The sequence below is a fragment of the Plasmopara halstedii genome, assembly GCF_900000015.1.
Source record: "Plasmopara halstedii genome assembly, contig: Scaffold_671, whole genome shotgun sequence".
Lineage (NCBI taxonomy): Eukaryota > Oomycota > Peronosporomycetes > Peronosporales > Peronosporaceae > Plasmopara > Plasmopara halstedii.
This window is the reverse complement of record NW_020187588.1, coordinates 273487-274003: the sequence shown is the minus strand read 5'-3', so window position 1 is coordinate 274003 and position 517 is coordinate 273487.

The following is a 517-nucleotide window of genomic DNA, read 5'->3' as shown; positions in this document are numbered from 1 at the left end:
GTCGTCTGTGACGGATTTGATCCGCACCGTGTATGCGGGTGATGGGATGTGTGTAGCGCTGCTACGGGCTCTCGGGGGCAAGACGTTTGGGGACTCAGACAAGAAATTGTCACCAAGACTGTGTGCACGATTGCACCGATATTCGTTAAGTAACAGTTTGCTATATTTATAGCACCGATTTAACAGATACACCACGAATTGTGGTTCCTCATGATGAGGATTTGATATATCGCATCCTCTATGAGGCTCACGACACTCCATTCAGTGGTCATCTCGGTCGTGAGAAAACGTACAACTCTGTGATGTGACACCACTATTGGTGACCCAAGCTGTCCAAATGGTCGAGCACCTATGTGCGCACGTTGAGACGTGTCAACGGGTGAAAACATCTCCAATTTCGGCTGCGCCGCTGGCCAGCTTACCGGTTTATATTAGGTGCTGGCAGTCCATGAGTTTGGACTTTGTGTTCGGCCTGCCGAAAGATTCGGCGGGCAACACGGGTGTCGTGGTATTCGAG